The sequence below is a fragment of the Microtus oregoni genome, unplaced genomic scaffold, assembly GCF_018167655.1.
Source record: "Microtus oregoni isolate MIOR12 unplaced genomic scaffold, Mior012 000014F_ref0000157, whole genome shotgun sequence".
In the NCBI taxonomy this organism is placed as follows: domain Eukaryota; kingdom Metazoa; phylum Chordata; class Mammalia; order Rodentia; family Cricetidae; genus Microtus; species Microtus oregoni.
In genome coordinates this window covers 12,365,248-12,392,657 of record NW_024543073.1, presented here as the reverse complement: position 1 = coordinate 12,392,657, position 27,410 = coordinate 12,365,248, and positions in this window count along the sequence as shown.

Sequence of the window (27,410 nt, the reverse complement as noted above, 5' to 3'; positions counted from 1 at the left end):
TACAGAGGAAGATTAGTAAAGTCCCCACCGGAGGGCAGACATGGAGGCAGAAGATTCACGGCCTGAGACTCTGACTCTTCAGTTCACATTCTGGAAAGATCATTTATATCCTGAACTTAACCCTCACCTCGTCTAAAAGACATTCTAACTATTGCACCACCTAAATGAGCTCATAATTCCTCTCGTGTTCTTCCTCCATCAGCCTGCCTTATTGTATGCGCCCTCACCCATCTGTTCATTTAAGAGACTGAAAATGGCTTAAGGTCACAAGAGATGGGAGTGGGGGACGGGGTGCTGAGAGATGCAGTCTTCTCAACATGGGGTCACTGTGGTGTCCAAGAAATCACAGCAGCGTGGATCACCTGCATGAGATGGAGAGGAGAGGGGCTCCTAAGAGGTTATTGGCAGTTAATAGCTGGTAGGGTAGGCAGAGCCATTTTTATTGAGTTTTGTAGCCACTGGTAAGTTCCCCATTTTCCAGTAAATAATTCCACATTCATGCTCATGAAGGCATCGCAAATTAAATTTGGTGTGCCACTGAAAAAGGAAGAGGAAATGAACAAGACACGGAGCTGAAGAGAGAGAGCTCACAGTCAAGAGCGCTGGCTGCTCTTCCAGAGGACCTGAGCTCATTCCCAGCAGCCACATTAGACACTCACAAGTCCACCTGTAACTCCAGCTCTAGGAGACCCAACACTCTCTTCTAGCCTCTGTGGCTACCTGAATGTATGTGGCACACACTCACATAGACACACAGACACATAAATCAAAACAGATATTTTAAGAGGACATGGAAACGGTACAGGAATTTATTGGGAAGGAGTCCAGAGTGAGTGGGAAGAAGAGAGAGTAAGGGAGTCTAGATATGATCAAATTATATTGAGCATAGGTATAGAGTTATCAAAGAATAAAAATAATTTTTTAGGCTAGAAAGTAGAGCGACTCAAACATCCTTCATGGAATGCTTAGGCACTTCTCTTGTGTTCCTCAAGAGATGGAAAAACCAGAAGGAGCTGAGCACCGAGTCCTTGCTTTTCAAAGTGTGGTGGATAAGTCAACAGACAGAGAAGGACCGGGAGATGGTTGAGAACACAGAGTTCCAGCCTCCCTGGGTCGGAGTCCTCATGGTCTAGGGATCATATGTTATTCACACATCCACTAAAGGTAGAGAAGAGCTAATTAAGATGGCAGCATTCATGTACGACTGCAGGTTGGAATCCTCTGGGAGGTTTTATAAGATACTGATAGTTGTGTCTATCCTTGGAGATTTGAAGCTGAATGCCCAAGACCTCTTTATGACTGAAGTAGAGTGGCGAGGAACTAACCAGCAACCTGCCTTAAACAACAGCAACAAAGCCAGGCAGAACACATACATCAACCACCTTCAACTGCTTTCACAGCTAACTGCAAGTCTTAGTAACACAAAAGACGACACATTTCTCTGCAGCCTTCTGTGGTTCCAGCTGAAGTACAGCCTTGACTCGGGATCTCCCATAACTGCAGTTGAAGCTGCTGGCTTGCCTGATGGTAAACTTAGAGAAGAGCGATTCTCAGCTGGCTCACACGGTCGCTGGCGAAATAGAGTGCTTTCAGAGAGTTGAACCGAGGACCTGAGGTTCTCATTGGCTGCTGGCCAGAGGCTGCCCTCAGTTTCCTCCATGAAGAAAGAACTATAACATGGCTGCTTGCTTTCGTAAGTTGGGAGTCAAAGTCTTCAGCACCCCAGTCATAAAAATGCTACCCTAAACTTCGCCATACCCTGTTCGTTAGTCATGAGACTATTTCCAGAGGAAGGACATCACACAAAATATGAACAGCAGAAGGCAGGTATCATAGTTTAGGTATTATTTGCCCCACAAAGCTCATGTACTGGGATGTGAGCTTACAAATATAGGACCTGGCAAGAGAATTAGGTCATTGGGGGTGCCCTCGGAAGGAATTATGGGATAGCTCTCTGGCCAGGTTCTCTCCACATACTCATGTTCCTCCATGATGTGACACAGCCAAAGTGTCTTTTTTTTTTTTTTTAGCTAACCCAACACTATCACTATGCCCTTGAGTCTCTAGAACTATGAGCAAAAGAAACCTAATTTCTTTATAAAGTCAGTCTCCTCCAGCATTTGGTTATAGTAACAACAACAAAAGGACTGAGTACACTGTAGATCTTTGGGAACCAAGAAGAAACTTCTCACCACAGATATTGAACAACAGATGTCGCAGGACCAGGACTCCTGACAGAAGGAAGACTAGAAAGCCAGCTGAACCACTGCACTGCCTCATTGCTGGGATACAGTCTGGGCTTCGGTGCAGAAAGAGGAAAATCAAAGACCAGGGCTCTATACAGTGAGGCTGCAGAGGGAGGGGGGTATTCAGGGGCCCCGGGTGATAAGACTTTTTCACTGAAAATCTAGCTTCACAAGAAAGCCCAGGCAATCCAGAGGGCACCCCTGAATCTCTGGCCATTACTGAGCTGGGCATGTTAGAGGATAAACTCCTCCAGGTCAAGGAAATACCCAGAGGATATTTGGGTCGGACAATTCCCAGAGCTTTTCTAGAGAATGAGAAATAATTCTGAGAGAGAGAGAGAGAGAGAGAGAGAGAGAGAGAGAGGAACAAAGATAATTTTTAAATAGATGGTCATATTTGATGGAATCTATAAATTTGGAGATTCATATCATAAAGAAATATCAAGGCATCTTAAAACTGAATCACTAAAAGCCCGTGATAAGTGGTGAGATTTCAAAGCAGGCAGAGGAATGGTCACAAGAAGATACATATCTAACTTAGAAAAGGGATTTGACTCAGCAGGTGATGGAGAGCCGAGCCTGAACTATGAAAGGAATAAAGGATAAATATGAAAGTCCTTACTCAATAAAACTCTTCCCACTCTGGAAGTGAAACCAGCAATACTTTAGACAAACATCATTTACCACCACCAAACACAACAATATCAGCAAAGAGGAAGGAAGTCCAGAGACATCAGAAGCCCATAAAAGATGGTAGTGGCCGGAAAGAGGAAATATGTGGGTAGTTAAAAGAATGTTGCCTTTTTTCTCTTTCAAATATTTCCTTTAAAAGATACCAATTCCGACAGGCAGTGGTGGTGCATGCCTTTAATGCCAGCACTCAGGAGGCAGAGGCAGTTGAATCTCTGGGTCCAAGGCCAGCCTGGTCTACAAGAGCTAGTTCCAGGGCAGGCTCCAATGCTACACATAAACCCTGTCTTGAAAAACCAAAAACGAAACAAGAAAAGAGACCAATTCCAATTCCTTAAAGAGTCAGCATTTTGCTGTTTTAATGTCAGAACAAACCTCAAAAAGAAAACTGTAGTCTTAACCCTCCCAAGAAGCAAAAATCCTAACTCTAGGAATGCAGGATTGGTTTAACATTTGAAAATCAATATAACTGACAATATTAGCATTTTGAGAACAAGGCAAAAACAAGCCAACCAAACAAACAAAAAAACAAAATACACGATGATCTCAAGTCAGGAGAGAATTAACAAACCTCCAAATCTGTCCAAAGGCAGTTCTCAGCCAGTCAGGAGCAGAAGGAGCATCCTTGGCCTGAATAAAGAACAGGCTCTGAAATTAAAATCATGACAAGAATCAAGGAAGGGAGCCAGGCAGTGGTGGCGCATGCCTTTAATCCCAGCACTCAGGAGGCAGAGGCAGTCGGATTTCTGTGAGTTCGAGGTCAGCCTGGTCTACAAGAGCTAGTTCCAGGACAGGCTCCAAAGCTGCAGAGAAATCCTGTCTTGAAAAACAAAACAAAAAACAAAAAGAATCAAGGAAGGTATCAAAAGGGGACAGTGATTGCAAGGAAGAAGTAGCTGACAGAAAGAAAGAAAAGCCTGCACTTCAGACAGGAGGAGGCAAAGCCTATGTGAAAAATTCAAAAGAATCCAAAAGAGGACAAATATAACACCTAAGTATCAAGAGCATAGACTATAAAAACCAATTCAATTGTATCGATTCCTGATTTTCTGAGAAACCACCATATTGATTTCCAAAGCGGCTGTACAAGTTTGGACTCCCACCCCCAGTGGAGGAGTGGTCCCCTTGCTACACATCCTCTCCACAATGAGCTGTTGCTTGTGTTTCTGATCCTAGCCTACCAGATCGCCTCTTCCAGACTTAATAAGAGAGGAAGTGCCTTAATATACCAAGAGTCACTATAACTTAATATACCAGGACTGGTTAATATCCACGGGAGGCCTATGGAAGAGAAATGGAGGAAAATGAATGAATGGGGAGGGGAGGACCTGGGAGGAGAGGAGAAAGGGAAAATTACAGTCAGGATGTAAAAAAAACAAAATAAATACAAAAAAATTTTTTAAAAATTAATCCCAATTCTACATACTATCGAGGAATAATCAGAAATTAAACAAGTCAACGTCATTTACAATAGCAGTGAAATCAGAAAGCTATAGGAATGAATTTGATAAAATATATGCGATATTTGAACACTATTTTGAACGCTAAAAGCTGTAAAAAGCTGCAGAAAAGAAGCTAAGGAGAGAGGACAGGCAAGACGACTCTGTGGGTAAAGGCACTTACTGTGTAAGCATGGTAACCTGAATTCAAGCTCTAGAGCCTACATAAAGGTGGAACAACCGAACAGACTGGAGGAAGAGTCCTCCAACTCTCTGGGCACACTGGAGCATGTGCTCCCAACATGAACGTCGCACACACACAACAACAACTAAAAATAAAAACTCCAAGTACGTGTACATTGAAGAGACACTATGGCTCCGCACTGTAATATTCAATTAAGACATTGGTTCTTCTCAAATTGCTCTACAGGTTGAATCCAACTCCAAACAAAATCTCAGCAGCAATTCTGTAACCAACGGGCTTTCCCTAAAATTTATGAGGAAATGCAGACACCCCCTAATTGGTAAACTATTAACCCAACTTGGAGGGTTCGTATTAGTTATTTTCAGATGTACTGTAAAGCTCTGGTAATCAAGCAGGTGTGTTATTTAAGCAATAAGAGGCAATTAAGTCAATGGAGCGGAAAATAGTCAATAAGCACACTCACTCCTACATGGTCAGCTGATGTGCAGTAAAGCGTCCAGGCAGTCTACGGGGAAAGAGTAGAATAGACGGACATTCATAACAAAGAAAGGGACTTTTAGCCTGACCCCCAGCACCCATGAAAATTAACTCAAAATAGACCATAGACCTTAATGTAAGCATTAAGCAATAACATTTCGCAAAGAAATCATAAATATTTATGACCTTGAGTTAGATTGCAATTTCTTAGAACCCAGAAAGCACAATGTACTGGGGAAAAAAAAATAGAAAATGCAACCTCATCAAGATTAACCTTTGAAAGACTAAAGTGAAAGTCATGCTTATTCTTGGAAATATGGCTGTAAAACAGAACTTTGAGGGATGCCCTGTACCTGGATGATAGAGCGAACGCCCACAATGCAATAGTCAGAAACCAGTCTGAAGAAACAGCTCATATCTGGATCAACACTATACCCCAACAAAGAGGTTCAAAGGACAAAATGACATGAAAATGTCAACGGAGAAGTGCAAAGGAGGGGCCACTGCACATTCACATGAATGACTGAGTTTTAAAAGACCTAAGTGTTGGCAAGATATGGTCCAAAAGAAGTCCAATGCCTCGCAGAACGCAGGATAATGTCTGTCGCCATTCTAGAAGCAGCTTGGTGATTTTGTCTAAAGTTAAACATACACTTACCATCTGACCCCCTATACATTTGTTGAAGACAAAGAAAATGTACGGTCCCATTAAGACTTGTACTTATATGTTCCTAGACACTATTCATGTTAGTCAAATATCCATCAGTAGACTTATGAGCAGGTAAATTACCATATGCCCATAAAATAGAATATTATTCAACAATAAAAAGAAATATGATGAGACATGTAACACAAATTAATCTCAAAAGTATCCTGTTAAATAAACAACAAGCAAAAAGTGGACTATAGATGATACAGACTATAAATGCTATGTAATATAGACTATGTGGACTATAGAGCATATGGACTATAGGTGATATGAACTATGGACAGTGTGTATTATAGATGATGTATACTATAGGTGATATTTACTATAGATGACATAGATTATTGACTATATGACTACATATACTCAATATAGGCTATAGATGATATACGCTATAGACAATATGTATTATAGACTATATGGACTATTGACCATATGTACTACAGATGATATAAACTATAGACAATATTGATGGTAGATGATATGGATAATAGACAATATAGAATAGAGATGATATAGACTATAAACTATATGGACTGTAGATGATATGGTTCTGTTTATATGAAATTCTAGAAAAGACAAGACTATAACAAAAAGGATATCACTAGAAGTCCTGTCTTCCGAAATAAGGCAGAGGATGACAGAAGAAGACACCCAGTGTCAACCTCTGGACTCCACATGCACATACACAGACACATGCACCTGCACACACATGTAAATACTTAAACTCACACATGTACACACCAAAAATTAAGAAGGAAGGAAGGAAAGTTGGTCAATGGTTTTCATGGACTGGAATAAGGGAAAGGAACTGATTACAAAAGAGCAGGAAGGAGCCTTTTGGGCTACTAAGAATGTCAGAATTATTATGATGATGGTAAGCAATTGTCTACTTTCATTATTGTCTGTAATGTGCACCTCATTAGTTGATTAAAATGTAATACCCAGGGGCTAGTGCAGGGCCTGTCGTTTATAAGAGCTCTGCAGAGGATTCCAGCATGATGCTGTGGTAGAGGAGCCACTGATCCCCACCCGGAGTCGCTCTGCCTCTGGATGAGGGAGGGGTTTACTGACTTGCCTCTATCAAGTAGAAATCAGCAAGCAGTGGCCAGTATTTCTGCTACTGTATGGAAGCTGGCTGCTTCCTGATGACCACAACTGTGTCTCGCTGACGTGCTCCTTTGCCTCTAGCCATGCAGCGAGATACTCATGGAGAGTCCATGTGGGAGGAACCAGAGGAACCAAGTGGGACCCCAAGCCAGCCAAGGCACAGGAGCAGAGGCCTTTGAGCAGGGACCCTTGAAAAACTAAAATCTGCCAGCAGTCATGGACCTGGATATGGATCCTTCTTAAAGAGAAGTTGAGGCAAATGGAGCCTTGCATTAGACTCCAAGCTAGAGGACGCTGCCAAGATACACTCCCATTCTGAACACTCAAAACCTGTGAGGCAGAACATGTCTACATGCCCCCGTGTTTGGGTAACACCTGTTCCACAGCAATTGCTGAATAACACACCAGTCGGGATTGATAACTACTGATCTAAGGGTAGCTGGGGAAGAGAGTCCTTTACCTTGTTCTGTCTCATTTGGGAGAAAGATCCCAAGGCTCCACCCTTAGCTGAGGGGCTGTTAGCAGTAGACAGGCCCTAGGGAAAGAGTCACTTTTTCTTTGGGAGTGGCCACTGGCTAGCTAGGTTGCCAAGGACTCCGTGAATAACCCCAGACACATACACTTACGGGACTAACTTACTGCATAACTGGACTCAGTACATTATTCCTTAAAAAGAAAAAGGAAAGGGGGGGCAAGAGGAGGAGGGAGACGGGTTAGGATGACCCAGAGGGAGAGGGAGAGAGAGAGTGAGGCTTAGATGTGATCAATATATGATATATGCAGGTATGAGCATTTCGAAGAATAAATACATGTTTAATAACGGTAACTGAACTGCTGATGAGCTTCAGCTGGCAGAGGACTTGCCTAATATGCATGAAGCCCCGGGTTCCATCCGCAGAACTGCATGCCCCAAGCATGGCGCCACACACCTGTAATCCTGAATGTGAAGCGGGATATTCAAAACTGTGAAAGGTTATCCTCGGCTGCATACCAAGTTCAAGGGTAGCCTGGGCTACACAAGACCCTCTCTAACAAATCAATAAAAATAAGATGATAACTGTTACCATCAGAAGAAAACTGGTTAGGCAGCGCCGGCATCAGGGTCTGGGGAGTAGGTAAAGATTAGGGTAAGGGACCCCACTTGATTGTTAGTTGCATCCTGAGTTTCCCTTAGGATTGTCCTAGACCAGGAGTTCCTCACAGTTAAGAAGTATCCTTTACTTTGATCACAGATCCAACTGAGCTGTTCCATCTTCTGTTTTGATATAATGTATCTTAAGAAGAACCAAAGTGAACCACAAGTAAAGATGAACAACCTTTCATTCACTCATTGAACCCGACCTTGTTTTACTTAACTGGAACTATGAATCCATTTGCATTCATCCAACAGCATCTTTGAATTGATGTAGTTCGGAAACTTATTTAAGAAGGGGCCAGCAAGAAGGTTCAGTGGGTTAGGTCACATGCTGCCAAACCTGATGACCTGGGCCCATGTGGTAGAAGGAGAGAACTGGTACCCCGAGTTGCCGTCTGACCTCCACACACATGCCATGGTATACTTGTGCCCATCTCCAATAAATAAATGTAATAAAAAAATTTTAATGTAATTAAGAGTAACAAACCCATGTCATAGCACCAAATTCTTCACTTAATGAGAAATGGAGATGATGTCTGGTGGCTTCATAGCCTGGACACTTAGCAGATAGGAGGTTGAGGATGCAAGATTCAGAGCTATGTCTTGGGGAATCTGGGGGAGGAACTCTACTACTCAGGACCCACATTATTAGAGCAGATATATATATATATATATATTAGTCAAGAGCCATAGTTTAGACCTGAGCTTTAAAATAAGGGCCTGAAAGCCCAGTGTTTCAGGGACATGCTTACAATCCCAACACCCAGTAGACTGAGGCAGGAGGATCAAGGTTTAGAGGCAAGTTTGGACTACGTAGCAAGAGCACAGTAAAAAGCAGGCTAGAGGACTGGAACTCACATCTGTAGGGGAAATTTTAAAAAAGGGTTGGAGGTAATTTTGCATGGAAAAAGAATAAAATAAAGAGTGACTAGCTGTCTTCCAATAAATTAGGAATAATTACCAACAGATAGTGAACAGTATTGCTCATTCCCCACACACCGGACAGAAACAAGAGGAAAGGCATTTAAATTGCAACCGTGGCATTTAGTTACACTGCAAGTAGGATTTATTGACCAGAAGAGTGATTAAGCACAGAGAAAAAATCCAGGTTCCTAGAACATTTCAAGCAGAGCTATGTACTCCTGACAGCCAAACATCTGGTGATGGCAAACCTTTCATACAGCTGACGGTTCAGAGACCTGTGTTGGAAACATCTGGATGATAAGTGGGATTTTGTAATAGATTAATTGAACTGACTAAATGTTTTGTGGCTTTGGGGAAATTTTTTCTCTAAATAATGAAAAGCAAAGGCGTCTACTTGGCCACACATGTTCCGGAATGATTTATACTGTATAACAAGAACAACCACCTCTGTGACAGGGGGCTCGTTCGTTCCTCAGGGCTCCACCTAATTAGCCATCTTTACGGCAAGTCTGAAGTCAGATTTGTTCAAATTGCTCAACGTCCTGACTCCCTAGTGACTCACTGACTTCTACCACCTATAAACCAGGTTACCTAAATTCTCACAACAACCCAGAATAAACTCATTCCATTTTTTTTTTTTTTGGAACTGAAGATTGAACATTTTGAGAATTTTTCTATTTCGAACTTGTTGCTTTCTTGGATTCAGGCAAGAAAGGTCTTTGCTGACTAGAGTTTGGGGCATGTGAAAGCTAAAACACAGTGACGTTCAAGGGCTGACGTGCATCCAAAGGTACTTTCCCTGAAGGCTCATCACGGAATGATTAAGACAATGGTTTTCCACGTTTCCCAGGCCAGAAACACCATCACCTGGGAACTTGCTGGAACTGCAGAACTTTGGGTCCTTCCCAAGATCTGAGGATAATCAACAGCTCTGGGGATGGGCCAGCAGTCTGTGTTATAACCAGTCCAGGTGATCGCATCCATCCTAGGGCTAGCCAGCCTCTGGATTAAAGGAATTTATAATTATTCCCAGCTGTGCCCGACCTAGGCCTCCACTCTGGCTGCTTTGTAACTGAGGGCCCTTACTGGTCCCTTTATCGGTGAGCTGGAATACAGAGGGTGTCAAGCGGCCAAGGTGAAGGAGGGGGACACGGAGGGTGGGAACATGTCAAGATGTCTAGGTATCCATTATAATTGTGTGGATTCTAAATCTGCTGATTTAAAAAGAAATGAAAGTTACACGTAATAGAATCTACAAGGATTTGTTGGTAATTTGATTCAATCTAGTCTTTTGACTTAATGAACAGTTTCGATCCCCAAAGGAAGAGGTGGGCCAGAAGGAGAGTGGTTCATTAAAGCAAAATTAAATGGAATGAACCAAACAAATGTTCTGTAATGAGACCTGGCACAAAAAGCATCTGCTGCAGGGCTGAGCCTTACCTGCTCTCTCAGCCCTGGGGTCAGGCTGACCATTCCTAGACTCATGAAAGCCCAGGGTTGGGGCTCTCAGAGGGTTGGGACAGCTCCCAGGAAAAGCAGCAGTAGAAATACTGGGTGGAACATCAGAAAGACTCACATAGCTCCTACCGTCTATCAGTATGACCTGGGTAGAGCATCAGAAAGACTCACATAGTTCTTACAGTCTATCAGTATGACCTGGGTAAAGCATCAGAAAGACTCACATAGTTCCTACAGTCTATCAGTATGACCTGGGTAGAGCATCAGAAAGACTCACATAGCTCCTATGGTCTAAATTAAAGCATTTAATTAAAGCAAAATTAAATGGAATGAACCAAACAAATGCTCTATAATGAGACCTAGCACAAAAGCATCTGCTGCAGGGCTGAGCCCTACCTGCTCTCTCAGCCCTGGGGTCAGGCTGACCATTCCTAGACACATGAAAGCCCAGGGTTGACCTGGGTAGAGCATCAGAAAGACTCACATAGCTCCTGCCGTCTATCAGTATGACCTGGGTAGAGCATCAGAAAGACTCACATAGCTCCTACAGTCTGTCAGTATGACCTGGGTAGAGCATAGAAAGACTCACATAGCTCCTACAGTCTGTCAGTATGACCTGGGTAGAGCATCAGAAAGACTCACATAGCTCCTACGGTCTATCAGTATGACCTGGGTAGAGCATCAGAAAGACTCACATAGCTCCTACCATCTATCAGTATGACGTGGGTAGAGCATCAGAAAGACTCACATAGCTCCTACTGTCTATCAGTATGACCTGTGCTCCTTATCTGCAGGTTAGTATCATTTGGGGCCATCCAGTTCCAAGCATAGAAAACAACACTGAACTAAAGAGCAGTGAGAAGGTAGGTCACTCAAGTTCTCTTCCGAGTGTTATCAGAGAAGAGAATTTAAAGCATTGGAAACTGGTGTATGCTTCAGGTTCAAGTAGCACAGCGGTTGTCATACCCAATAGATAGGTATTTAGTGGTGTGGATGATTTGAAAACTGTGCACACTAGAAAAGGAATTGATTCCTATGAAGCTGTTCTACATGGCGGAAGCTGCAGGATCTTCCAAACACTCTGCAGACTAGAGTGTACGAGCCAAGGCTTTGGGTGGATCGCGAATCAGGAGTCAGCATGGAGTCACTGCTTTTATAGCTCCAGTCATCAAACGTTTACTAGATCTCCCTGTGTGTCAGCAACTGCTCATCACAGTCACACAAGACCTGGCCTGCCCACTACGGGAGCCACCAGCCACAAGTGGCTACCAACATTCAGTTTCTTGTCACACTCCCCCTGTTCCGAATGCTCTGTATTTGCATGAGGCTAAAGTCTACCTTATGGAACGGGAAAAATGCAAGGGCAAAGATCTCCCCCACTCTTAGGTCTGGGCCTTTCCTACTTCCATGGGTAGTGAAGTCCCTGTCTCCTTGAGGATTGCTGCTGTCCTGTGTGTGGTCCACAGGATTCACAGACCCTGTCTGTGTGGATGGTTTTGATCAGGGATCATGGCCCAATCACAGGAGATGTCTATATGGATGGTTTTGAGTAGGTTTCAAAGGGTTCTGGCTGTGGTGTTCACATGTTGTATCTACATGTTCAGGTTTTAGTAGATTTGGGGGAGGATCTGGAAGCAGACACTGTCTTCTCTGGAGAGTAGGCCTCAGACAATAGGCAAACCCAGCCAGGCCTCTTTCTCCTTCCACTTCAACTGTTATGGTATACAGGTGTCACAAAACTTTCAGACTTGCCCTTGATCTTTATTTTGTTGCTTTTATGGATTCCTTTTTAAATCGAATTTGTTTCATTCCTGTGTGGACATTTTGGGTAGTTCTTATGTTCCATAACACATGTTTGGGAATAATAAGAAAACCTGGTAGAATTGGTTCTCTCTTTCCATCTTGTGGATCCTGAGGTTCAAACTCAAGTCGTCAGTCTTGGCAACAAGCACCTGAACCCACTAAGCCGTCTTGCCAGGCCCCTCTGGGTTTTTTTAAGAACTGTTTTACAAGTTAAAATAAACCTGCAATAGTGACAATTTCTGGTATGTCTCTCATTCCCACTTTTCTGCTTGAGGCAATGCGGGCGCCTCTGTCCGACGAAGGGAAAGCCATTTACAAGGACGAGAACGCAACAAAAGCACAAAGATTAATATTTCCAGATACTATCCTGCTGCTTCAGATAGTGAAAAACGTGGTTTTGCCTCTCGGCTGCCTACATAAATGGGAAAACACGGAAAATAAGAAACTCTATGAGAAGTCAGAGGGAAGTAATCCCGTGAGCAGAAAGGGGACTGTGGCCTGGCTCTGCCTCTACACAATGAGTAGGCAAGGGCCGCTGGGGACCCTGGGTGTGGCTTCTCACAGAAAGATGGTGTCTGAGCAAAGTGTGTCGACTAAAATGGACGTGAAGCAGAGAAGGGGAGGGTTCAAGCACGGAAAGATAAAGGCTAAGCGTGCAGGTGAAGTGTAAGGGCTGTTTAAAGTACGAAGAGTCTGGTGAGGAGAGGTAAGGCTGACAAAATAGCAGGGAAGACCTCGACCATCCAAAGGAAGCATTTATCACACTGGAGGGGGAAGAAGAGGTGCTTGCATTATTTGAATAAGTATTTTAATCAGCTTCCCGTGACTGTAACAAAATGCCTGAGATGATTATAATGAGAAAAGGTTTATTTTTTTGCTCATGGTTGTCGAAGCTTCCAGTTTAAGACCAGGTGGACCAGTTGTTGCTTCAAGCCTCTGTTGAGGGGTCAGATCCAAAGGTGAGTGGTGTGTAGGAGAGCAAACTGCTTAACTTGTGGCCAGGAAGCACAGAGATAAAGAGGCCAGATCATGTGATAATCTCCGCCAAGGGCCCAGCCTCCAGCAACCTAAGGACCTCACGGTTTTCTCTCAATGGCCCCACCCTGGGAATCAAGTCTTTAACAGATTGACCTTTTGGGGGGGGGTGTCAATCAATGCCAAGAAGAAGCTAAGGCAATTTTTGGCAATGAATCTACATTGAACCCTAGCAGCCATATGTGTGTGTATCCAGGAACACTGAAGGAGGGGCAGGCTGAAGAGGGAACCCCCTGCTATGGAGGCAGGAAGCTATAGGGCCTGGAGCTGGGTGGGTGACTGTGGAAGGAAAACCTCAACAGGGCTTTGATTCTTTGGAGCAGAGGGAGAGAAAAGAGTCAAATCGACTATGAACTTTGGGAAATGACCTAACAATCCGTGAACCAGTGATAATAGCTGGGTTCTACAGGTTTGCTGCTGTCTCTGGGATACGAAATCAAGTTAAGTCCCCTTTCTGAGGTGACACGGCCTAGGGCTCTCTCCTCCAGTCCAGAGTGGAGGCCCAGGGAGTGGAGAGCCTAGAACAGCACAAATAGACCTGCATTCCCTGTCTACACTCCGCCCTCATATGGACAGATCACAGTCCTGCCACAGCTCACTCACGCTGGGTTTTTGTCTTCTTAGCCTCAGCCAAGTACTGGTTTTGAGCCAGAACTTGCCAGACTGGGATAGAACTTGCCAGAGCATACTGGGACCCTCTGTTGTATTTTAAACCATATTTTAGATTTTATTTCTGAGCCCCTCCCCTAATAAATAAAGGGCCTCCACTCAAAGTTCTAGTATCCCGTGTCTTTTATTGCTCCAAACATCTAATCTCATCCTCCAAGCCCTGATTTTTAATCATCTTCAATAAAATAGCAGATTTATTTAGAGCACAGTATTCCACATTCCTTAAATTTATAAGGAAAAAATATGAGAAAAGATGCTATGAAAATGTTAGCTATCAATTGTTTTTAAGGAAAAAGAAAAGAAGAAAGCCCAAGCAATAAATTCTTTTCTTCCATTTATTTTAAATATTTGTGCCTGAGAAAAGTCTGATGAAGGACAGATGAAGACTTTTCTTAAACACGTGAAGGAAACCCAAGTATTTTCAAGTTCTCTCAAAACTGGAGGCCCTGAGCCTTTACTATTTAACTTTCCATCTCTGCCCACCCATTTGACTTGAAGTGGGTTTTCTATAAGTCAATGCGATGGGAGCTGTGTGTGCTTCCAACCCAGAAAGAGAGCCATGGTAATCAAGTGAGCGAAAGATGTCTGACCCGTAGACAGTAAAGACGCACGGGAAGGAACATCGACAACAATAAAGACAAGGGGAGGTCATAACCTCATCGCCAAGTGATGTCTTTGGCAATTCAATTTGGTGGTAGTCTACCGGTCAGATGTTGTAGTGGATCCATTGTTGGTGACAAGCAGCTGTATTGTGTGACTGTCAAGAGAAAGCCGGTAGCATAGCGAGAGTGTCTATGCTCGAACCTAAGGGAAAATGAGTCAAACCATGAGTTTGACTAATTGAACTCTGTGGATTAATAAATATGATTATATATAAATAAACATATATTAAAATGGATGAATTATTATAAAGAATCACCACTCTCCACCAAAAGACCCATGGCTGGACCATCCATCACTCCCAAACACAGACTAGGAAGGGCTCTGGCCCATTTCAGCACCCTGTTCTGCTTTCCTCTTATCTAAGAACACTGCCCTAAGTGATGGCTTGGTAAACACAGTTATGCAAATAGGAATAGAATATTAATGAGCTAATCTACTGTGGCACTTGCATTTAAGGATGATTTCCTAGAAATAATTATTTCAGCTCCCAAAGTTTCTTGCCTGTGTTGACAGCTCATAAAAGAAGTCTGGACAGAATTCTCTGGCACAGACCCTTCTGGCTCACACCATAGAGTGTTGATATTTCCAGGAGAGGAAGCAGGAAGGAAAATCTTGCTTTACCTCCACAGTGGACCCTGGTTAGGATGCTGGGAGAAGTCTCATCAGCTGGGGTGCATTGCCCAATTCATAATGTCTATAGCAAGACTCTTGCCAGCTCCTGGAATAGGTAACCTCTACCCTGGCTGCATGAGACTGGGGTGTTCTTGAAACACAGAAATTCCTGTATGTACTAGAACCCCAGGCAAACTTAGAGAATTGGTTACCCCCACAGTTCTTTCCACCTATGTCAGGCCCTGACTTGAGTGGAGAATGCTGGGAAAGAATACATGTCCCCTGGTTCCCTGCTCACAAGGAGGATAGAACTCAGTACTCAGTAAGCCTTTCTATATTTGTGAATTCCACCTTTGTGGTTTCAACTAATCCTAGGCCAAAAACGTCTGGGGGAAAAAATGTATCTATGCTAAATGTGTACAGGTGCTTATGGTATTCCCCACAACAACACAGCACAACTAATTGCACCTTATTTACACTGTTTTAGGTATGATAAGTAACTCAGAGACAATTTAAAATATTCAGGAAAAGGTGTGAGGGTTATACACAGATTTTACACCATCTTCTTGTGAGGATGGGAGTTCAAAAATCGCCCCCTTGGTAGCAACATCAGAGCGGAGCTCTGTGCATTGGTAGCCTCAGCCCACATTAAATAGGCTAGTCAGAAACTGTAGCAGGCTGCAGAAGCATTCCATACATTTTAAAACCCAGAGTCTGTGCTCCTTACAGGTTCTGAGTCTGTGGTTAGTTATAGCATTAATAGGCTGCGTTTGAAAAGAACAAGGCTGGCCCTAGGCAGAATTCTAATGTACCTATTTTAGGTGTCTCAGACCCGTCACTTTCTCCTTTCAAACCGAAGCAAAGTGCTTCCCACTGGCTGTTCCTCCCAGTAAAACCCGTTCCTGGGGAAAAAACTAATACCAGCCATTTACTCATTAGTGTGAATGAAGTGCTGTCTCCCCAAGGCTGATTTAAATTGTTAAGCCTTATCTTTAATTATATTCTTCCATTCCTTCTACTAATAAATATTCGCTAGGATGCCGCCGATGGAGATGGTCATGGTTATGAGTTGTGAGCGCCCTGTAGGAACTACTGGGATCCCCAGATCTTCTCTCACTCCTCCATTCTATTTGTGCTAAATTGAAAGAGAATGTGGGGGTTCCAAAGAAGTATGGGCTGAAACAAAGCTGAAAATGGGGACCATTTTAAGTTGATAAATGTGAATTTTTTTGTTTGGATACCATTTTAAATTGAGAGATTTGAATTTTTTGTTTGGGTTTGAAAAGTAATTTGACGTCAAGGGTTGTGTCAAAATTACCCTAAGGAAAACATCTGATGCACACAGCACAACCTTCATGTCTGAGACTGGGAACCGCTGAGCAAACGTGGTCCCTCCTACTGTGGAATTCAAGGCATCTATTTTCAAGAGTAATTATAAGAGTCAGTGTAATACAATTGGGAAAATAGTAACATCTAGGCCTTTTAAATTAGGATATGAAAAATTACCTGGATAAAGATGAAGAAATTTGTACAAGCATATGAAGAAGGATGACAAAGGAAAATGGGCAACTGCAAATTGTGGATGGATGGATGGACGGACAGATGGACGGACGGACGGACAGACGGGTGGATGGATGGGTGGATGGATGGATGGATGGATGGATGGACAGACGGATGGACAGATGGACAGACGGGTGGATGGATGGGTGGATGGATGGATGGATGGACAGACGGGTGGACGGATAGACAGATGGATGGGTGGATGGGTGGGGGAATGGCTACTGGGGCCCCATTTCTAACAGTTCCCATTGTGGAGCTATTTGCAATTGATGGCTTTGGGGGGAAGGAGAGTCATTTTTCTTTGAGAGTAGTTAGTTGTCCATGTCCCAAGGGATGACCCCATGCATGGACATCTGGGCAGTACTAATTGGACTCAGTAGATTAAAAAATATAATTTTATATATAAATATATATATGTTTAAAAATGAATGAAGAGCTACAGGCAACTAACTAATGGTTGCTGAGAGAGGTAGGATCAGCCTTCTGCAGGAATTAGCTCCTTGATAGGTTATCCAATCCCAAGAGGTCGGCTCCACACAGATGGACAACACTAAATGAACTTAGCAGGTTGTGTTTATGCATATATGTGTGCATGTGTGTGTGCATGTGTGTGTGTGTGTGTGTGTGTGTGGTGTAAGAATAAGAATTCAAGAATAAGAGGCCATGAATTGAGACGGGGAGCATGATGCAGTTGGAGGAAGGAGAGAATGGAAACATGATATAAATACTCATATATGAAATTCTCAAAAACCAAATTTAAAAAATTAAGATATTTCAATCTATACGAAAATGAAAAAGCAAAAGAACTAAATAAAAATTACCAAAAAAAAAAAAAGAGTGCTTGAAGTTGGAAGGAAGATGTGTTAGGGAGTCCCAAGGAGAACTGGAGGAGAGTAGTTGGGGGTGGGTATGATCGAGACACATTGCACACCTAAACCCTTACTGAGTCCTTAGCTCATGTGTTTCATGATAGAAAACGCCACACGCTTCCTCCGGTCCTTCAGCCCCAGGCACGCGTCAGCTCGGGTCTTCTCCTCCACGCTTTATTCAATTTGGAGACATAAGATGCAATTAGGCTGAAGCCAGAAGAGGAAAAAGTCGATTTTGCTTTTTCACATTGAACTGTTTAGGTATATCCTCTGAGTCTTAGATCAGGGTCCCACCCCTGCCTAATTACTCTTAACCTAATTACTTTGACCACACTGTAATTACTTTCTTGACCTTCGGTCTAACCACTAAGGAAGGCAGTGAAGAATTAACTGGGCTGAGCCATCACCTATGAGCCAGGTAGGTATATTATATACATAACTTTATTTAATCCTATGGCTCAGTATTCCCATTTTATGGCTAAGCAAACAGGGGTTTGCTTACAAGTAAGCACAGGTACCCACAGGCTTGCGAAGCCGGAGCTGGGCCCCGAGCGGGAGCGTGGCTTACCTGGGAGTGTGACTTGACCGTGCAACTGACCCAGCCTTCCTCACATTCAGTCACGTTTGCAGAAATGTTCACTAGAAGCTTCTGTCATCCTGTCTCAATGAAGGCCCTCCCCACGTCTATCCAGTTTGTTTTAGAAAACAGAGCTCCTCCTGGGGCCTATGGCTGCCTGTTCTCGGAATGGAGAACCAATATAACCAGCAACTTGATTCAGAATCAAGGGCTTCACAGCCTTGATAGAAAGAAAATTGCAGCCCGGAAGATGTACAATAGGCTTTCCAGATGGGATTTAGGGGGGTTAAAGCTCACTCTGGATTATCCAGGGGCCCAAGGCAGTAGCAATGGTCCTCATATAAGAAGGCAGGAAGGTAGGGTTGGAGGATATGGGGCAATGGAAACAGGAGAAAGAGAAAGATCTGACCACGCCTCAATGTACGGGCGCTGAACCAGATGAAGGGACCGTGAGCCAAAAATGGCAGGCAGTCCTAGAAGCTGGAAATAGTGAGGTGACTTACTGTACGGATGAAACTTCTACCTTCAGTTTTAGGATTTTAACTTCCTAAATAATGTGTTTCTGAGCTGGGCCTAGTGGCCCAGGCCCGTAATCCCAGTTGTCATGGAGGCTGAGGTAAAAGGATGATAAATTCAAGGCCAATATAGACTAGACTACAGAATGAGTTTGAGACCAACCTAGGCAACACTGTGAGACGGTTTCAAAGAAAAGAGTAAGAAGTGGGCTGGGGACATAGCTTAGCAGGAGGATGCTGGCCTAGCATGCCTAAGTCTTAGGCTCAAGCTTTAGCATGCGCGCACTCACACACACACACAAAAGAAACAAAAAACAAAAACAAAAAACCAACAACAAATGTGTTTGTGTTGCTTTGAGTCATCGAGTTTGTATCATTTGTCCCCTCTCTCTCTCTGTCTCTCTCTCTCTGTGTGTGTCTCTGTCTCTCTCTCCATTGCAGTAGTTCTCACTCTCTTTTTATTTTTTTCTCAGTCTTCACTATTTTGCTGTTCTTTTTTTTAATTTATTTTTTATTGAATAAAAAAATTTCCACCTCCTCCCAGCCTCCCATTTCCCTCCCCCTCCCCCCACTCCTCTCCCCCTCCCTTTCCAGTCCAAAGAGCAGTCAAGGTTCCCTGCCCTGTGGAAAGTCCAAGGTCCTCCCCCCTCCATCCAGGTCTAGGAACGTGAACATCCAAACTGGCTAGGCTCCCACAAAGTCAGCACATTAAGTAGGATCAAAACCCAGTGCCATTGTCCTTGGCTTCTCATCAGCCCTCATTGTCCGCCATGTTCAGAGAGTCCGGTTTTATCCCATGCTTTTTCAGTCACAGTCCAGCTGGCCTTGGTGAGCTCCCAATAGATCAGCCCCACTGTCTCAGTGGGTGGGTGCGCCCCTCACGGTCCTGACTTCCTTGCTCATCTTCTCCCTCCTTCTGCTCCTCATTGGGACCTTGGGAGTTCGTTCCAGTGCTCCAGTGTGGGACTCTGTCTCTATCTCCATCCATCGCCAGATGAAGGTTCTATGGTGATATACAAGATATTCATCAGTATGGCTATAGAATAGGGCCATTTCAGGTTCCCTATCCTCAGCTGCCCAAGGAACTAACTGGGGACATCGCCCTGGGCATCTGGGAGCCCCTCTAGGTTCAAGTCTCTTGCCAACCCTAAGATGGCTCCCTTAATTAAGATATGTGCTTCCCTGCTCCCCTATCCACTCACTCTCTTTTTAAAACCCAGATTGCTACTTGTGGTTCTCAGTTCCTGAAAGCTTGACTACCCTATGTTCTCCCACAGCTGCGCCCCTGGAACTTGCTTGAAAAATCTAGAAGGATTCTTCATTTGAGGTTAGAAAAGCTCAAATGAAGAACGGCCTCCTCAATCAGGGAACGGCAGTCAGCCTCTCGACCGGATGTGGCACTGGGAGGATCGCATATCAAGTGGTAAGGAGGAGCTGTGTGCCTAACCTGCTGCCTCAGCTAAATCAATCCCAATAATCAATGGGGTGACTGTGAGCGTTACAGCTCTGAGGGGAACAGTACCCTGGCAGTTGGGAGTCAAGGAATACCACAAAGTCCACTGTACAACAACCCTCACACAAGAGGGAGGGAAAAAAAACAGGAATATGGCTGCCTCTGCTCAAGGGAGAAGCAGTAGAGAACGGAGCAGAAGGCAGGATTTTTATATGGGTTTCTTGGGGAGGGGGGCAGAGTTTTCCAGGATGGCTATTTCCAGGGTTGGGATTAGTGGCATTTCAAGCACAGAGTTTGGGGTGTGTTCAGGGATTGGTGGGATTTCAAGTCCTGAACTTGGACTCTTTACTCAGTAGGGTGGGGGCTGGGTCAGGCCATTAAGGAAGGTCTATGGGTGGAACCTGGTGGTTGGAGGGTCCCCAGGAAAGGGGCCTGGTCACTCATGTGCCTCGAGGGGCTCACAGTGATAAATGTCACAGGTAGCTGGGCCTCACATCCCCTGGTGATCTTCTACAGTAGCGACAGGAAGGTAATAAAACAGCCTAGAACGGTCCCTCTGTTTGAATAGTCATTCTCTATTAAGAACATCTCCAGTCCAGCAGTGATGGCGCACACCTTTAATCCCAGCACTCGGGAGGCAGAGGCAGGCAGATCTCTCTGAGTTTGAGACAAGCCTGGTCTACAAGATCTAGTTCCAGGACAGGCTCCAAAGCTACAGAGACACCCTATCTCGAAAAACAACAACAACAAAAAAGCAAAACCAAAAACAAATAACAACAAAAAAAACAAAACAAAACAAAATCTACAGCATTGCCCTCATGCAGGAGCCATAAGCTGACCTCAACCCTGCTAGTGACAGAAAGACAGAATCAAGCACTGGCAGGCCTAGGACTCAGGAGGGGATAAAGAGGAAGAGGGGAGAGAGAGGAAACAAAATGGGGAGAGGAGAAGGAAGGACAGAGGAGGGAGGAAAAGAGGGGGAAAGGAGAGAAGGAAGGAGGAGGAAAAGAAGGAAGTGGAATCAAGAAGAAAGGATGGATAAAAACACAGCAGTGGAGGGGACGAATGTTTGGGTGACAATATTTATGAGCAATAACTCATGACTGTAACAATAAGACAGACTTATTTCTGGGAAGACTATTCCTGAATGAACTTGCCGTGTCAAAGTGAATGTTTCTATAACGCGGTAACCACAGAGTGTGTTAACTGGATTCAAACTGTTGGAAGTGTCGGGGGAGGGGAGGCATCTGACCTCCTGAGTTCACTTCAGCTTTTTATTTTTTTTTTCCTTACCATAGACACAACCCAAGGAGGGTATCCGGAAGTCATCCTGAGAGCAGGAATGACCTTGAGCTGCAGGTGCAGGGCCCTCAAATTCAAAGCCTGCCTCGGTGAGGAGCACAGCCCCTCCACCCTGCCCTCTTGGATAAGCAACCCTCCAGCTGCCTGCCTAGAGACGAGGACTTGGTTCCCTCCTACCCAGCTTTTCTAAAGCTGGGCCCCCGAAGAGCATGCCTGCGTGAGGATTATCCGTGTACTCTGAGGTCGAGGCAGCTCGAAGCAGCTGCTGGAACAAATTGATTTTTACTTAGGTGCTCTGGCTGATTAGGGCTTTTGTCTTCCCCGTGAGATTTGCTCACTTATCTATACCAAGGAATAACCTGTCTTGAGCTGATACCACCAAGGCCGCCATACAAAAATGCCCCGGCACGTTCTCCCTGATCTAATGGCTCAATGAAACTGCCGGAGAGGCTTCTTTGGTTCTAAGAAATCACGGAAGACGAGAGGGTGCGAGGTCCCTTCAGATGTATTTTTAAGGAAATACTTAGAGGTGACTTAGGATTCTGCGGAGGCTAGTAGCCAGCTCAGACACTTAAACGACTGTATGGCATGAGTTCCTTCATCTCCCTGCTCCCCTCCCCCCAGTTCCCTCAACTGCTGTGCTTCTAGGCTGTCTGTGTGGTGTCTTTGAACCAATAAACCATGCAAACGGCTCCATTTCCTGCCTGTATCTCAGTGGCACCTCCGTTTTGATTACACAGAGCATTTTTTGAGTCACTTGTTGGGAAACTTTCTTCAATCTCAAGGAACACATCTTCTCTAAGTTTGAAGTCAGTTCACTTTCCTCTGCCTTCCTTCGATTCTTCCTTTAGGAGGAGCTCATCATCATGGTAATTGAAATGCCATTCACGAGGATCTTTCCCCTGGTCACAGAGGAGGAGAGGGAAGGGAGAGAAGCCAAGCTGGACAACCAGACAGCACAAATCACTAACAGTGAGGTTGTTTTTAAAAATTTTGTAATTTAGACGCAGAGACTAAATGCTACAAAAAAAAAAAGTTTATGGAGCTAAAATGGAACAGTTTGTGCATTTAGGATAAATTCAAAATACGGTAGGGGTTGGAGAAACTGAAGAACAGTGGTTTTATCCAGTTCCTCATGTGGTGGTGAGCCCCAACCATGAGATTATTTCCATTGCTACTTCATAACTGCAATTTTGCTGCTTTATGAATCATAATATAGCTATCTCATATGCAGGATATCTGATACGTGACCCCTGGAAAAGGGTCATTTGACCCCTCCCCAAGGGGTCATGACCCACAGGTTGAAAACCCCTGCTGTAGAGGGTTACACAGAGCCTAGAGCGTGTACCGGAAGATGCCTTGGGTCCTGCACGTGGGACAGACAGGGATACACAGGCAGAAAGGCTCCAAGTCGCTTTCTAGGATCAGGAGTATTGGCCATGGACTCAGGAGCCCTGCCATATCCTTCTATGAACTGGGGCCCACATCTCCCAGTTAAGTCCCAGAAGCTTAGGTTTTGCTTTCTCTTCCCTAACAAGACTGATCCTCTTAACTCCCAGGGGACCATGGGAGGCTTGATGAGGTAATGTCTCCTAAGGGGAGACTATTCACAGACTCTTCTGGTAAAATACAAATTATAACCAGGTGAAGTCACCCGGTCTAAAATGGAAATTCTAGAGGTATAATACTCTGAACTTAACATGGGGTGCACAACCTTCCTCCTTCAGACAGCTCCAAGTACATTTGACATGTCAGGTTTTCTCGCCTTCCCTACCACTTCTAACACTGGCCTGCGGTTTCCCTGCCACTCCTCACACTGGCTGGTGATGTGAGTTTTGGGCTGCAGTGTGGAAAAGGCACAACTGGCCTTCTGTGAGCGAGGAACAGTGTTCCAAAGTAAGTCAGGATGTACAGAGATCGTTGGCTCTGTGTTTGGCCAGATGATGTCAATACTTGGTTTGCTGTTAGTCTCGTGCCAGTTGGCAAGCCGTGTCTGCGCAAGTCATGGGTTGCTGAGAATCAAAGGCAGCAGTGTGAGCTCGGAGATGAAGAGCAGAAGAATGAGAGGGACGCTTCAGTCCCTGCAGTGACCGACAGATCGGCTTGTTCTCAAACTTCAATCCGTCCTCTGCATGAAAGCCTACGGAGGAGCCTGGGGAGCTCTGCTTTGCGGATGTTAGCAAAACCTATATCGGATAGGAACTTCTGTGCCAGCTCTGCAAGGGCTGCCTCTTCTTCCTGAAGGGGCTGCCCTCTGAATCTGCAGTCTTGGAACATGTTTTTAAAAGTGTAGACTCACCCTCTCCCCACAAAAGTTCTCTTTTCCCCTCTCATAATAAGCCTTCCTTTTTTGATAATTTAGGTAATGTAGCAAAATTTATCATCCCAAATCTCCATGTCTTAAGACAGCCATCAGACAATTTGGTAAACAAAACACCCTATTTTTTTTATGGCAAGTGCTCATGGTTTTAGCAAACTGAACGGTCTCCTTTCCTTCTTGCTAATGTCTCGCCCCATCATTTGAATCAGAATAGGAATTATACAGGATGTCACTGGTTCCTGGAGAAGGCAGCTGGAAGGTGGACCTCCTAGCTCAGCTTCCCGATGTTAATGGTTCCCTAGAAGAAACGGTGGACGCCAAGTTGGCCACAGATCATGCACTGCACCAGTCCTGACTATACGAGCGGGTTCTTTTCCAGGTAAACCCAGACCTGTGCTAGTGAAGACAGCGATTGTAGTCAACCATCTTTCCCTCTGCTCATTCCCATGGTCATCACCGAGGTTTCCCATAGCATCCTCTTCTTTTTATACCATGCCTATACTTTTCAATTAGAGATTGAATCCTCCCACAGGAGAAAGGGAATCCTCACCGCAGGTAACAACAGCCTAAACACCAGCATTTCTTTCTAAATCAAAGTAATTTGCAACAAATTACTAGTTTCTATTTCCACCTAATGTACAATTCAAGTATATTACTGAACTAATGAGACAGAAAGATGGCTGGAAAACAGTTTTGCTTTTCATGACCTGGAAAAGAGCAACAAGAAATGCACAAATCTTGTCCAAAGCTATTAAATAAGTCAAGGCAAGCCGGGTGGTGGTGGCGCACGCCTTTAATCCCAGAACTTGGGAGGTAGAGGCAGGCGGATCTCTGTGAGTTCGAGGCCAGCCTGGTCTACAAGAGCTAGTTCTAGGACAGGCTCCAAAGCCACAGAGAAACCCTGTCTCGAAAAACCAAAATAAATAAATAAGTAAATAAGTCGAGGCAATGGCCTCCTGGTGGAGACAGCTTTCCACTCTGCGCCGATTCCTCCAGGCTCTTATCTAATGCTTATGACTTCCCTATGAGAAAGTTCCTGTGACAAATTTCTTGCCATGATTTTAATTTAGATGGATACTTAATTTTTTTATGCTCGCTTTTATGCTTGGGGTGAAGAGCACAGGGTTATGATCTATTGGCTTTCTATGGCTGTGACATACACCCTAGAGAGCACTAATAGGAGGAACTGTATCCTGACCAGGATTCGGGGTTCTCCGTGCATGTGTGGCTGGTTCCATTGCTGTCCATCACGAGGGGAGACAGAACATCAATGGTCCTTTCCATAATGAACCATGGATGCATGAATACTCATGACCCAATCATGTCAAAATGCCCTTTCTCTGGTCGCTGCTACAGGGGGTATAGGCTTTGGGGGACACTTCAGACCCAAACCATAAAGTTTATATTTACAGATCTGCTCCCCATCTCCCCCACAAACAAGCAAAAATTCAAATTCAGTTTAGGAAGTACCTACATGTATGCCTTGATATTTTCCCACAGGATCCTTTTCTTATCCATGTTCATTCTCAGGTGTGTGCTCATTCATTCAACAGACCCCACTACATGTGCTAAGGTAGTAACATGAATGAAACAGAAAAAAAAAATCTCTTGCAGAGTTTACAACTTACTGGAAGAAAGAAAGAAATGAACAAATAATCACATGATGTAATGATAAGCTTTGATAGATGTTTATTATTAAAATTAAGTTAAGGAGACACAGAATAAAACTTGGGTGACAGTTTGGACAGGAACTCCTCTGCAGCTGCTAATATTTGAGTAGCGATTAGAAAGAAACCCCACTTGTGTGCGCTGGGTGTTATTCTCTACCTTTTGAAAATGTCGTTGACATCTTTCCCCAAAAGTTTCTCATCCAGTACCCTCATCCCTGACTCATTTTGCTGGTCAGCATCATCAAATCTATTAACTTTGCATTTTTGTTTCTGTGTGGTTTTGAGTCTTGTTAGGACACAGTATTCAAGATCACAAGGATATTCCGGTCTATGTCTCCCCACTAGCTTTTAACTGGTTTACTTTTTTAGACTTAGCTTTTCTTTGCTTTCATTTTTCAGGTGGAAGGCTGTCTATCTGCATACTTTACACACCACCCTAGTCTCTATTCCTTGGTTCGAGATGGCCCCTCATCATATCCCAAATGCTCAAGTGCTCACGAATCTTTCGGTGTAGTTTTGTCACCTGCTTGTTTCTCAGCACCGCTTGCATCTCCACTTGTCCTGTGGCTTTGTAATATATTCTTTTTGTACTTTTATCTTGGTATCAGGTAGGATGACACATTTCTGAAAAGCCTGTTTCATTATCTAAAGGCAATGGCTTACTCAGCTTTGTGTTCCTGCATGGCTAGTCTACTGTCTCATAGCCAAGAGACAGTTGTTTAATGTATTGCAAAGTATGTGGAGATGAACTATGCTCCCCCGATCCAGATATTCACTTGGTTGTAAACTATATATATGTGTGTGTATATATTGCCCACCATAATATCTCCACCTGAATACTTGCAATACTGAATTTACTTTTCATTGGTTGGAAAGCTGACTGGTTTTATAGTCTATGCAAGCACAAATGTCCATTCCAATTTTAAATATGCCTTTTTTGTCACCTAAGTTGGAAGGCTGAGGATGCTACAGGAACTAAAAGGCGCCAGTTCCTCATTGAACACATTTTGGTTACCTTTGGTTTCTTTCTGTTTCAAGTTAAGCCTTGTGACATGAAATGGACATTGTAATCATTGCCTTTTTTTAAAAAAATAATTCAAGTGAGGAAAAAGCAGAGTTCAAAATTTATTTTATCACTGTGAAGGTTTTGAGAACAGAATTCTCCCATTACTTATAGGCTGGTGGTATGTAAGTCCCCTCCTGAGGAACATGGAACGAGAGAAATTTGGGGACAAAGGCACACAACAGAAAGACATGAGAGGAGCCAGCCTCAGCCTCTTCCCTCTGAGAGTACTGACAGTGAGATCCAAGTCATCTGAGCAACTGACAGCTAAGCAGACACTTCAACAAGGGAATAAAAACGGGACTGCAGGACCCACTGTGAAGGAGGAGCCCTGATAAACACCCATAGCTATGGCTGGAACCCCCAGGTTACCCTCTAGAAACCAATGTGAGCTGGAATAATAGAGCACGCTCCTGAACTAGGGTCAATTTCAGTCTGTGTTAGGAATCTTAGGATAGCCAAAATCACCTTGTTGACTACCAGAAACAAGCTTAGATTTTTTTTATATATCACATTATTTCTATGTTAGAACATGTAGCGACCAGTAGATGGTCCAAAATAAAAAGTAGCCAGAGAAGTAGTCTGAGAAATAAATGAGAAGAAAAGCCGTTTGGGATCTGGGAACATCAGCCACCTCTACAAATGCTAAGCCATGCCAGCAAAATACTCAGCAAAGCGTCACAAGGTGATATAATAAAACTGAGAACCAATCAGCAAAGTAGAACAAAGTGCAAGCATAAACAGTGCAAAGTCTAGTTCTTCCAAAAAGAGACTAGTAGATAAAAATTAAACTTATTCCCCAGAATATGGAAAATCTAAATAAAATAGAAAAATTGGCTCAAATGAAATATCTGCAAAGTAGAATTATATATTCAGAAAAATGCTTTCAAGAATGAAACAGATACATAT